Consider the following 13,284-nt stretch of genomic DNA (forward strand, 5'->3'; position numbering starts at 1 on the left):
AACCTTAGGAAAAGACAACTGAAAGATCACTTTGTTCCTTTTTTCTGCTTTTGGGTAAGGATATATGAGAGCAAAACTTAAGAAGATGTAGGTTGTGTATAAACATTCCAAAAACCCCTACTTGTAAGGAAATCCTTGTCCTTCTGAATGTTGAAACCAGAGTGATATATTGTGTAGACAGCCAGACTGGATTCTGGAATACCTGGTTTGTGTTCCCAGTTTTGTCTTCAACATAGATGAATGACCTGAAAAGAGAAAATCAGAGGGGCATATGCCCTTTCTTGCTGCTGTAGTTATGTTCTTGTCTTTTCATAATCCTTAGAAGTTGTGAATATTTACTGAAAGGAATCTTCCGTGATTTTGTTGGGCTTGATTTGTGCTGGAAAGCTCCATGACTTATTGAAGAGCTAGAAAGGGGTGATGTTGTAAGAATCAGAAAATAAAAGTGGAGCTATTTGGCATAGAGAATTTGAGAAAGAGTGTGTTTTTAAAACTTATTTGTTATTTACTTACTTCCTGGGTAGGTATGGGTAACCTTCTCAGCTCCTGTTTGAAGCTCCCTACTAACCTATTCCCCAACTTTTTCCTGATGCATCTGAGATGCATGCATTGAAACTGTCCCATAGAAGTGGGAATGCCAAGTGCGTGTTGCAGGATTTGCAGCAGGGTTCACAGGTTGTGTTTTAAAAACAGGAAAGATGAAGAGGCATTCCATGCAAATCCTTTGGGAATATCTGAATCTGGCCTGTGTTCTGATACGGTGCTGCTGCCTCCTCCTGTGTTAACAGAGTACCAAGGAGAAATGATGGTATAACATCTTAAACACTTACCCAAAATTGAAGAAGTAATTGAATTTTTGAGCAGATATTGTGTGTACCCTGTGCTCTGTTCCTTTGGATCTATCAAATTCAACTCTGGTAGATTTCCTTGCCATTGTAATTTATTAAGTAGCTTGGCTGTTTCTTGGTGAGTAACATAAAGCAGGTTGTTGTCAGTAGTTTTGTTCTTGTCTCCTATTTCGTTTTCCTTCAGACATGTAGTTTCTCCCCTGTTTCTTGGAAATGGCAAAGGAAATGATATCAGGAAATGTCTGCAGCTAATGAAAATAGCTTTAATTAAAAAAATAATGAAAAATTAATTAAAATAAGAGTTTCCTGGAAACCTGGTGTAAATACGACCTTGGGAGGTCCCTGAGCCATATGGCACACCTTGAAGAACATGTAGCAGAAAAGCTAAGGGACATGTTTTGTACAAATGCTGTTTTTGTGATTAGAATATGTTAACTGTGCTTATAAAGTTGCTTCAGATATTTCATGAATGCTGTTGCTGATCCAAATTAACTGCTGCTCCCCTCAGCCCAGAGCAGCTGCTTTTGTCTGCCCCCTGCCAAAGATCTGGATGGTCTACATCTGATGGTGTGCTCATTCTGCCATAGTACTGGTTTACCAAACTCTCTCTGCTCCAAAAATAATACCCTTGCATGGAAAGCATTTAAAGGAAGCCAGCACCTGTGTGAAATTGAGCACTGCAGGTGAGGCACAGGTAGACTGACAGGTCAACACAAGCAGCATGTGTCTCTCCTGAAATCAATTGTAGCACTCAACCTGCAGGTCCTCTTGATGTTTTATTTCCCACCCTCCTCCTCCCCATCCTGTCTGCTGTGTGCTTTAGTCTTTTGAGAAGTTTTTCTGGTAAGGCAGCTTAATACCAAGAATGCAAAAGCACTGACTCCAGTTTTGCAATGTGCTACAGTTTTTGCTGATCCTGTTTGAAGTCTCCAGACAGTTGATCTGGCAAGCCTGCTGCTAAATGGATGATCTAATTCCTGGTGAATGCTGTGATCATAGATATGGCCCTGTGTCACAGAAATTATTTGAAAACTGGTGCATATTCCTCAAGCTGTCAGTTTTCTTTCAGCATCCTTGTTGTGCTCTTTCATCTTTAAATGCTTATACTGAAGCTCAAATAACCTTACCTGTCAGCAGTTATGAGGATGCCTCTTCTCATCTCCAGCTGCTCCTTAATCTCAGCTGTACCTGTCAGTTTCAAAGCTGTTAACAAAGGAGATGAGACAAGTGGTAATGTTGTAGCTGCTATTTCTCTGAATGATCTTTCTAGTAGTCCAATAATACTCAGGAGGAGGTTGTGTTTGTGGTTTGTGATGATGTTAGCTTGTTGAAAGGCTCTGCCCTAAAAGATTAATGCTGTGGGCAGTTCTACAGAAGCAGAAGGATGGGTCTGTCCTTAAATCACTTCTAGCTCTGAAGAATCACCTACAGCTTAGGTGTCAGGTTTGTCAGCAAGGTGATAACATCTGAGGACAGGTTCCTTAAGTGCATTGACTCTGGTTTTAGAGCAATAGTTGGACAGGGAAATTGCATACACTCTCCTGAGACACTTAATCACAAATACTATAATCACAAAACTGCAAGTGGTGCATGAAAATTCACTGTTTTCGTGCTCACCTCCCCCAAGATTTTCCTAAAGCATTCTGTCAAGAAAGGTTTTATAATGAATAGGTGGCTCCCCCATCAAATTGTAGTCATGTTATTTGTGGTGACTGCTATGTTAAAATTATGAAGTAAAGGAGTATGCCATAAGGATAGAGAGCTTAAAACTTCTGACTCTTACTTGGCTATATTCTGTAGGATTTAGTGTTAGAGACTATATGTAAGGCAGTATTTTAGCTCTTATTTACACAGCCAGTGTGAAAGTGAGCTAATTGCTGTCAGTAGGGGGAAGCATGTTGTGTACTCAGCTTCTCAACTCGAATTGCACCACTGTATGCACAGAGCTGCTCAGCCAAAAGTCAGGGGGCAAGAGCAGATGGTCATTATTTGTATTTCTCCACTGTAAGGCAGTGCCTTAATTAGGAAAAGGTTCTGATCTTCTTTCATCTCTGCAATATGTATTGCTAACAGACCCAAATAAAAAACGTTAGCTCTTAAATAAGTGATTTCTGGGGCTGTCATCTTCAGCCTCAAGAGGAACCAAATGCTGAACACTTGGTTTCCTGTTGCAAGTTGTTAATTCAAGAGCTCTGGTTTTGACTGTCTTATGACAACATGATACCTGCAGTTCTGTGAACTACACTCAGATCAGTGTAGTTTGGGTGCTATGTAGTTTCACATGGTGTGAGCTTGTCCAAAAATGGTGTTTCATGAGAAGTCCCTCCCTCTGAGTGTGGTGTGAGATGCCACTGCTGGCCTGGGACCAAGCTGTCAGCCTTTTCTTGCTTCTCTAACATTATGTTCTGTTTATGTCTGAGGTAAAGGTAAGGAAAGGGAGCTCCTCATTTCAGTTCGTAAGATGATCGTCAGTTTTCTGGCATTTTGTTCTTTCTGGAGGGGAAAACCAAGCACAGTCAAGTTTTACTGGATTTTCAGTCATCACCTTGGGTCTCTGCAGTGGCAGCAGGGAGGCCCAGAGCTGAGATGAACATGTGAGTTGAAGTGAGCTTGAACAGAAAGAGTGCAGAGGAGAAGTTGAGTTGAAGGGGGAATGGAGGGTGAGTGACAATTCAGCAACACCCTGCCATCCACAGCTCTTCTGTCTGTAGTTCATCATTTAATACCTACCTTGGCAAACTGTCTTAATACTGTTTTCCTGTCCCTCATCCTTATTTGGCTTGTTTAGATCTGGATGAGGAGTGGGCATTGGAGAAAGGTGATGCTGAGGGCTGAAATGTTTCTGTTCAGTCAGAGGAAGCACAAACACCAAAAGAGACACATTGAGTATCAGTGAAACAGCTGAGACCTTTCAGGATGGCAATCCACTTGGTGAACAGCTGAACCATAATCCTTTTATTTAGGGCCTGTATGATCTGAACTCAGGCTTGCCCCTATCAATGTGAGATCCTCATTACCTTTTCCCCCACCTGCTGCTTCTGTTCTTTTGGCTTCAGCACCTTCAAGGTACTGGTGCTTTTGCTCTGTATTCTCTAGGGCTAGTAGCAAGTTGAAGTAGTGAATGAATGTTGTTAGTGAAATAGTTGAGAACAAAACAGATGATGAATGTAATCAAAGGCACAGAGCTACTATTGCATAAAAGAAGGAAATAGGATTGTAAGCAGAGAAAGTGCCAAGAGGAATGTTCTGCAAAGTGTGAGCAGAGGATGACTACCCAGGCCTGCCTCATTCAAACAGTGTCAAATAAAACAAGGAAGCAACAAGCTGAAATCAAGATAAAGTTTTTTTTTTAGTGCTGTACTCCCTGCTGCAGAATATTGCTGAAAAGTTAGAAGTCCAGAGGAGTCTGGGTAAAACCTAATTATGGCTGTTAAAGACAGCATCTTCTGGTTCAGGGAATCTTGTTAAAGCGTGTCCTGAAAAAGGCAACAGCATCTCTGTTAAACTTGTGCAGAAATGTGAAACTTCCCTTTGTAAGCAGGCAATAAATAATGCTTAGCTGTTTCCAGTGCTATTTCATATAGAAATGTGCTAATGCAGGGGTTACAAGTTGGAGTAGCAGATTAAATGGATTTCTTGGATTCTGAATTATTTTCTAATTTTTGTACATAAATGGAAACAGGCACATAGCAAATTATTAGGGTAATAATGTTGTTGTTTAAGAGCACATTATAGCAACAGTTGCCTTGGATCATTTGCTGTGTTACTTTACCAAAGTTTTGCAATGTGGAGCTCATAGCTCACAGCTGCATAGGTTGGAGTGGCAGCTTGCCAGCCAGGGCCTGGGGTAATGCTCAGGTTGCCAGGATGCACTGGAGACAGGCAGGCTTCTGTTATGCCTTACAAGCTTGACTTTCAGCATGGTGTAATGTAATGATGAATGTAATCAAAGGCACAGAGCTTGGGTAGAGTTGAAACGCTGGGATTTTATCATGGAAGTCACCAGGATAGTTTGGAAAGAGAAAGTTTGTCCGACTCTGTTTCTTTTTACTACAGAGAGGTGGTTTGCTTGACTAGTGTATGGAAGGACCCCATTTTCCTGGAGATTTTGGCACTTGGCAGCATTTGGGTGTTTTGAGAGGAGGAGGATGGAGGTGGAATAATGTCATTTGCATCAGAGTTGTTTTGACATGTAAGAAATAAACTGCCAGATGTAGAAAGGCAAGAAAATTCAACCCCAACATTGAACCACTCTGTGATTTTGTGTAGAGAAGAAAGTCTTGGAGCAGGAGACGTTTAAAAGTTTATACTGGACTGAGTATCATGAATAAAGGAGGGATGTGGTGGACTCAGCTCAGGAGCTGGGCATGCACACAGCAGCTTTGTGGTGGCATTGCTGCTAAACTACTGCTCCATGAACATTCAGAGAGAGTTCAGTGGGTGGCATCTCAGGGTGTGGCTTTGGTTACCTATGTGATGTCTTTGAGAGAAAATTCAAAGTCATCTCTCTTGAAGTCTGACTACCCTGTCTGTTGCTGTGAAGTGGCTGCTTCTGTATTCATGAATGAGGTGGAAAGTAGTGACCTGCTTTGCTGCCTCTGAAAGGCAAATGATAGTTCCTACTGAGGAGAGCAAGAACAGCATTTCTGAATGTGCTTGGACTAAATTTACTGTAAGGAACAAAAAAAAAAAAGATTATGACTGCTGGAAGGGAAAGCATAAATTTATTGCACAGTGGCAGTAGATTTATAGACAGATATTTTGGTATATAGATAAATATTGTTTGCCTTTATTTCCATAGTCAGTTAGCAAATGGGATTGAAAGACTAAACTTCTCTGTAATCTAGAGACCTATTTACATTTTTTTCCTGTCCCATCTGCTGAGTTCTTCACTCACAGCTGAAATGTCACATGGAGTCAACAGAAGTGACACATTTTAGTATCCCGTGGTAACTTCCATTCCTTCAGTTTTTAGCTTGTTTGCTTTGCTACCAGATAGAATGGCTGTGGGATTAGATCTGATTTGCTTGCAAATAGGTAAATGTTAAGATGTAGGCTGTCATTTGGTACATGTCATTCTTACAAACTCCTGGATTTTTGGAAGTGTTGCAAGACTTCTCTGGTAAAAAAATCCCTCTTCTGTAACAGCAGGAAAAAAACAAACCTCTTTACAGCAGGAACCAGGAGTTTTTGAAGTCATGCTTGAATTTATTCCCCTGCATTTTTTGCATAGATTGTGAAGATTGAAGCATAAATTGTCTTTTAGCTATTGTTTGGAGCAACTTTGATTTCCCAGTATAAAGTATAAATGCTGCACCTTTCTGGGGGGGGGACAGTGTGGGCAAGAACTATTTTATGTTGAGAGCACATTTGTGCATGTCTGTAAGCAAACTCCTTCATTTACAAAAGACTACTAACAAAAGAAGTCAAATTAAGGATTCATTCAGTAGATCCTACTGGTGGTAGGGTAAGTACCAGGTCAGTACCAGCCAGTACCAAAAGATAGTCTGTATGCTTTTTGGTGTGTGTTTTGTTCTCAAATTTGGATAATAATGTTGACCTTGCAAGCAGTAGTTGAAAATGGAGAGAGTTCAGGAACCCTTCCCAAACAGGCCAGGGTTCCGTGGTGGGTAAGAGGAGTCACATTAAGGAAAGATCTGAGCTTGCAACGTGGTGGGAAAATAAAGAGCAGTGTAAATGTGATGCACAAAGCTGCTGTAGTGTAAATAATATGAACAGTGTGAAGTGGGTGGCTGTTCTGGAAACAAAAACAAGTGCAAAAAGAAAGGTTAGGATTTTTAAGTCCACAGCTAAATGTTATTAAAACAAATAAAAGCAAGTTTGTCTTTGAGGACAGAAAATAATACCTATGTTCAGGGCAGGCTGATTAACATCTTTTGATGATGGGAATATTTGTATGTAAAAGGAAGACCTACAGGTGAAATTCAGGCCAGTCAGCCTCACCTCTGTGCCTGGCAAGGTCATGGAGCAGATCCTCCTGGAAACTATGCTGAGGCACATGGATAATAAGGTGATTGGTGACAGACATCAGGGACAAATCCTGCCTGACAAATGTGGTGGCCTTCTGTGACAGGATTACAGTGTTGATAGGTAAGGGAAGAAGCTGATGTGGTCAACCTGGGTTGTGCATCACAATTGATACTTTCTCACACAACATCCTGCTCTCTAAATTGGGAAGACATGGAGTTGACATATGGATCACTTGGTGAATAAGGAATTAGCTGGCTGGTCACACCCAAAGTATTGTAGACAGCAGCTCGATGTCCAAACCAACACCAGTGTTGAATCACCTTCCTCAGGGGTTGGTACTGGAACTGGTGCTGTTTGGGATCAAGTGCACCCTCAGCAAGTTTGCTGATGACACCAAGCTGTGTGATGTGGCCAACTCTCCAAAGGGAAGGGATGCCACCCAGAGGGACCTTGGCAGATCTGGAGGGACTTTGAGATGTGGGATTGTGCAGACCACAGGAAATTCAATAAGGCCAAGTGCGAGGTCCTGTGGATGGGTTGGGGCAATTCCAAGCACAATTACAGGCAGAGCAGGGAATGGTTTGAAAACAGCTGTGAGGAGAAGGACTTGGGGGTTTTGGTTGATGAGAAGCTCAGCATGAGCTTGCAGTGTGCTCTGGCAGCCCAAAAAGGCAACTGTGTCCTGAGCTGCATCACCAGCAGCATGACCAGCAGGTTGAGTGAGGTCTCACTCTGCTTTTGTGAGACACCCCCCCCTGCAGTGCTGTGTCTGGTTCTGGGGTCCCCAGTGCAAGAAGGACATGGAAGTGTTGGAATGAGTGCAGAGGAGGCCATGAAGATGCTCAGAGGGCTGAGCCTTTTGGCAACAGCACAGTACTATCTGCAAATAAAGTTTATCCTTGCAGCCTGCTGCTTGCCTAGGGGCAGGCCAATTTTGTGGGTTTTGATGTGATTTTGTTTTTTGTTTTCTTTTTTGTTTTCTTTTCTTGTTGGCCTCTTAACTATCCAGAACACACCCCTGCGATGTCTGGGCTGCACATAAGGAATTAACTTTATGGCAAATTAAAATTCAGTAGATGTGCATCTCTGCTTCTACCTGGAGATCTTGGACAAGTTCTAGACCACAGTAAAACCTCAGGTGATTACCTTACCATAATGAGCATCTGCAGGTACTACCAGATGCACAAAGAGTTTGTCCTGAAGCTGCTGCTATGAACATTGGCCTGTCTGGTCTGCATAGGGTAGATCTTGAGCAGTTAACACTTTTAAGGTTTTTGCAGTGTGTTCTGCTGCTAGAAGTGGAGGGAATGGAGCTGGGCAGGAAACCAGTTGTTGAATCATGATAGTGTGTCTGGTTTTGTTGCATGAACATGCAGGTAAGGCTTAAGGAGAAATGTTTTGAACACTTCTTGAGAGTTTGGATGGATGAAACTGCTCTGCAGGGACTGATGGAGCCAGTATGAGCCTGGAGATATTTGGGGTACTCCGCTGTAATCCTTGAGTCCCACACCCTTCAGCATGGAAAGGCAAGGAAACAGGAATTTCTAGTCCCTACTATGGATTATAATACTGATGAAGTATTTGTATTGGAAACTTGTTTCCCATGGGAATGCATTTTTCTTTCCTTTCTAACAGGCTTGCACAGTCTGGTCTGACATTGTGGTGTAATCATCCTCCTCCTCCACCTCATCCTCTTTGTTATCATCCCCGAATCTCAGAATGAATTTTGAAATAGCACAGGCAGGAGATAATCTGTATGTGAATTATTTGGTCTCGTTTTGTGGTCTTTTTTGTTATTGGTCCTAAAAATGTCCAGACGTTAAAATTGGAATGGCAAAACCTAATAAATATTTACCACTGAATTTTCTGCAGTCAGCTTTCATGTAGCAGTGAAAGCTCTGGAAAGCTGTGGTTCATTTTTGGACAAACTAAGCAAGCACAGCTCTTCAGCATGACACAGGAGAGAGCTCAGTGGATCTTTTTGAGTTTTTGTTCTTCACTTACTGTTTTGAGATGTGTGATGGCTGTGGAAACCTGAATTTTCCTTCACTTAGTGGTATAGCAAATACAGTCTTTCACTATGTTAATGAGTAGTCACACCCTTACCTGGAAGAGAGACTAAGCAGTGCAGTGACATACACAGAGGCTCGTGGTGACCACCTTGATATTGCAAGCAATTCATAAACAATACAGGGTTCTTTTCTGATGAAATCTTCTTGAGTTTAGAACATCATTGATCACAGGAAATCCTGGAGTCTTTCTTACCCAGGACAAAAAGCTACGGTGTCTGTCTTAGTCATGCTGTTCTGTTACACGGTGTATTTAAGGAAGTAACACAGTTATTTTTGTGAGCAGATGAATGATCCAAAACTACAGTGAGGTTCCTGTTGGGTGAGCCTGTAATGATAAGGCTGGTTGTGCTGCGTTGGCTTTATGTTGTTCATTATTTCTGCACTTAGGTTTTGTTTAAGGATGCTTCCTGGGCGTGAGTTTACACTTTTCTGATTTGAGACTGCTCAGGAAATACATGTGGGGGGACAAGTTGGAGCTGCTTCTGCTGGAGGCTGGGTATCTGCTCCTTTAGGACAGGATGGTGTGTCCTGGTTCCATCTTTGCTGTTATACTGGTTCTGTATGTACCTTCTCACACTGTGTGTGTGTGTGTGTGTGTGTGTGTGTGTGTGTGTGTGTGTGCATTTGCATTGTTCTGGGGTCCCAGCACAAGGACATGGGGCAGTTGGAGCAAGTTTGGAGGAGGCCACAAAGATGATCAGGTAGCACGTATGCTATGGAGATAAGCTGAGACAGGTAGGGTTGTTGAGCCTGAAGAAGACTCTGGGGTAGACTTTAGAGCACCTTCCAATGCCTGAAGGGGCTACAGGAAAGCTGGAAAGAGATTTTTCACAAAGGCATGGAGTGATAAGATGAGGGGGAACAGTTTCAAATTGAAAGAGGGGAGACTGAGATGAGATTTTAGGAAGAAAATATTTATTTTGAGGGTGGTGAGGCACTGTCCCAAGTGTTCCAGACAAGCTGTGGCTGCTCCCTCCCTGGAAGTGTTCAGGGCTAGGTTGGATGGAGCTCGGAGCACCCCTCTCTAGTGGGAGGTGTCCCTGCCCATGTCAGGGGGTTTGGGACAAGGTGGTCTTTATTGTCCCTTCCAACCCAAACCAGTCTCTTCTGTGATGCTTTTGGTGTTTGGGTTTTTGTTTGTTTATTTTTTCCATTTGACACCCACAGTAACCCTGAAACTTAAGTAAAAGATTAATTATTCTCCTAGATTACTTTGATGGGAGGACCTCACAACTGGGTAAGGTGCTGGATGTCCCAGTGCCCCTGTGTGTTTTGCTGAGCAGCTGCTCTGTCTGGGTGCTGGGTGCTGTCTGCTGGTGTCTCGTGGCCAGAACGTGACTCTTGTGGGGGAGTCACTATTGCTGTAAAAGGCAGCTGGCTTTGTAAGCGGGTTGGTATGTACAGAACCTTTCTGGCTGGACCCAAGTGTGATTTATTCAGTAAATAGCCTTGAAAGCTGCTGCAGGGTAATCCTTAGAAATCATCTGAGCCACTCTTTACCTAAATAGAGCGCAGAGTGGATAAAAAAAGATAAAATACAAATATAGAAACTTGGTGTTGCCAGCCTTCAGGCAAGAAATTACACTTCTGTTCATGAAAGCAGCTCCTGGCAGTATTGTGTATAAATAGCAGTTCTTCCCTGAGGCTTCTCTTCATGGTCTGCAGATTGAATTGGATGGTTTCCTAGTGGTAGTGGCCACTAATAGTTAAGTGGCAGAGTAATTGATTTGGGTAACCAAGAGTGATTTCATTATGGAGGACAACTCCTCTTCACTCTTTTGCAGGGAGATGGAGAGTTTGAGGGTGCTGCTCCTCCAGCTCCTTTCATAAGAACCAAAATCCCTGATTTAACAAAATGCCAGTGCCAAAGAGCATTATAAAGGCAGAGCTGCTCCTGGTTTTGTGGCAGCGAGGAGATGAGTTAGGCTGTAATTAGCCTAATAATCCTCTCTTTTTCCTTCAAAGTTCAGAGAGTATTCTGTACTTAATTCTGTGATTAGTTGGTTCTGCTTTTTTGGGTTTTATTCAGTATGAAATTGTAGCTTTTACTGCCCAAGAGAAAAGTATCATGTAAATGGGGTTTCTTGTGTGCCAAGAGTGCTGCAAGTGTATGTAACAGAAGTGACTCCTTAGCCTCACTAGGATGAGTTACTTTGATGCTTTGAGGTGATGGGTTAATTTTCACAAAAGCTGTAGGTGAGCTGAGAATCTGAGCTGTGGTTAAGACCAGGAGGTCAGGGTGTGAATTTATGTTGTTTCAGGGCTGTCTCTCTGTACATCTGTTGCCTTACACTGAAATCTGTGTTGGCAGCTACAAAGAGGTAGTCCCCAAAAGTCTTCCCTAGCAATATACCATGTGAAACATGGTATTGCTTAGGCCAGTGGATCTTTCCAGATAATATACCCAGCCCAGCTTGGACCAGGGGCTGGACTAGCTCACCCCCAGAAGTCTCTTGCAACCTGGGGCTCTCTGGGTCTCTGGACACAAAGCTAATGTTGAAGAAGCCAGAGTTGTGGATGGGCTTTAAATCCTTGCAGACAAACGCAGTGGGTCAGTTTAGAATTGTAGTGCTGTCTTTTTTTGCTAGGTGAAGAGGCTGCAAGTGCTCTGGCCACAAATGTGACAGCTGTTATGGTAGATCTCAGCTGTGCTGCTACTCTTGTTTAGCTCCCAGCATGCTTGCTCTATTTGCAATGAGAAGAAGAGGAGGAGGAGGAGGAGGTGTGCTAAACTGAGAACCAGTCAAGACAAATGTGCCAACAGTTGAATAGAAATACGTTTTTATCTTGAGGTTTTTACAAAAACCTGAATTCCACATGGAGACTTCTCTGTTCCTGAACTTCTTTTTAGGGTAAAAGCTTAGTGGATAGGATGTTTCTCCCCAGGGATGATCCCCACTGGCCTCTTTTTGCTAGACCACCTCCAGCTGTGGAAACAGGGGATGCTGGAGGTATAAAAGAGCAAAATCCCTAAGACTTCTGTTCTCTTACACCAGCAAGAAGTAGGTATCTTCAAGTCAATGAATATATAGTAAACCAACGCTGTATGCATATCTGACTTCTTGCTTTGTTCTTAAGGAGGAGATTCATCCTCTTATGGAGCTGAGTGATTTAAGAATCTGATGATAACAGGCAGTCTATACATCTCCTGACTGATCTGATAGTGTTCCCAGTCTCTGATCCCTATGTCACACTGACAAAGCAGCATTTGAGCCAGAGCATAACAGAGGTGAGCTGGCAAGTACTGGAAACTGAATCTCAACCTCAAGAGATATGGCATGTGTTAGCTGCATCCCTCTGAGCTGCTGTGTGTTCTTTCAACAGGGTGACATTGTGGGTTTCTGCCACAGGTGGTATTGTTGACAGGACTGAGATGATTCTTCTGAATACTTGTTTTTATGATAAATGGTATCTTGAGAGTACAAGTGAACTGGAAAAATAATCACAGAATCATAGACTGTTTGAGGTTGGCAGGGAACAGTGGAGGTCATCCTGTCCAGCCCACCCTGGTCAGGCAGGGTCACCTGGTTGCCCAGGGCCATGTACAGTAAAGTTTTCAATATGTGCGTGGATGGAGACTCCAAAACCTCTCTGCACAACCTGGTGCAGTATTCAACCACCTGTACAGTAAAACATTTTTTTTAATGATCCAATGTGTTGCATTTTATATCAACTTGTCCTGCCATTGGGCACCACTGTGAAGAACCTGGCTCCTTCCTCTTTGCACCCTCTCTTCAGGCATTTATATACATGGATTTAAAATCCCCCCTGACCCTTCTTTTCCAGTCACAGCTCTCAGCCTTTTCTCACAGGAGAGAAGCTTCAGTCCCTTGATCACTTCTGTGGTCCTTTGATGGACTCTCCCCAGTATGTCAATGTCTCTTTTCCACTGGGGAGCCCAGAACTGGACCCAGCACTCCAGGTACAGACTCACTAGTGCTGGGGTGAGGAGAAGGATCACCTTCCTTGATGTGCTGGCAACACTTAGAATCACTGAATAATTTGGATTGGAAGGAACCTCTAAAGGTCATCTAGTTCCAATCCCCCTGCCACGGAGTTGGACACCTCCCCCTAGACCAGGTTTCTTCAAGCCCCATCCAACTGGCCTTGAACACTTCCAGCATGGGGGCATCCACTGCTTCTCTGCAGGGCAGTGTCTCACCACACTCACAGGAAGAAATTATTCACTTCTTTGTAAAGCTGCTTTCCAGTTTGTCAGCCCCAAGCCTGTACTGGTGCATGGGATCTTTCTTCCCCAGGTGAAGGACTTCCCTTTATTTGAACACCCTGAGGTTCCTGCTTGCCCTTTGCTCCAGCCTGTCGAAGTTCATTCAAGTGGCAATGCAACCACCAGGTGTATTGGCCACTCCTCT

At 43.1% G+C, this 13,284-nt stretch overlaps 1 protein-coding gene across 3 annotated transcripts in view; it reads left to right on the top strand.

Annotated features, from left to right (window-relative positions):
• The window catches only part of SGMS1 (sphingomyelin synthase 1), a 91,830-nt gene that overhangs the window by 28,160 nt on the left and 50,386 nt on the right, over nt 1-13,284 (top strand). The gene's annotated exons all lie outside the window — the stretch shown is intronic.

This window comes from Heliangelus exortis, chromosome 7 (genome assembly GCF_036169615.1).
Source record: "Heliangelus exortis chromosome 7, bHelExo1.hap1, whole genome shotgun sequence".
Classification (NCBI taxonomy): domain Eukaryota; kingdom Metazoa; phylum Chordata; class Aves; order Apodiformes; family Trochilidae; genus Heliangelus; species Heliangelus exortis.